Here is a 310-nt window from a genome sequence, read left to right as displayed (position 1 = left end):
TAGTTAGTTAGTTAGTTAGTTAGTTAAATTTTAAAAATTTAAACTTTAAAACTTTTAACTTAATTACTAATACTAAATAATAATAATATAATAATATACTCTATATATATATATATATATATATATATATATATATATACACATAAGAGTTCCAAAATTCACACATTCGGAATACAGAACATGATACTTTATATTAAAACAAACAATTTTTTCCTTTAGCAAAATTACGTCTGATAAATAATTTTTGCTTTTATTTGTTAACTTCAATCTGCTCTCCTGCAAAAACTACTTATCAGACGCAATTTTGCTA

This window comes from Atta cephalotes (assembly GCF_000143395.1).
Source record: "Atta cephalotes unplaced genomic scaffold scaffold00010, whole genome shotgun sequence".
Taxonomy (NCBI): Eukaryota; Metazoa; Arthropoda; class Insecta; order Hymenoptera; family Formicidae; genus Atta; species Atta cephalotes.
The sequence above is the reverse complement of the archived record's forward strand: the minus strand, read 5'-3'. Positions refer to the sequence as shown.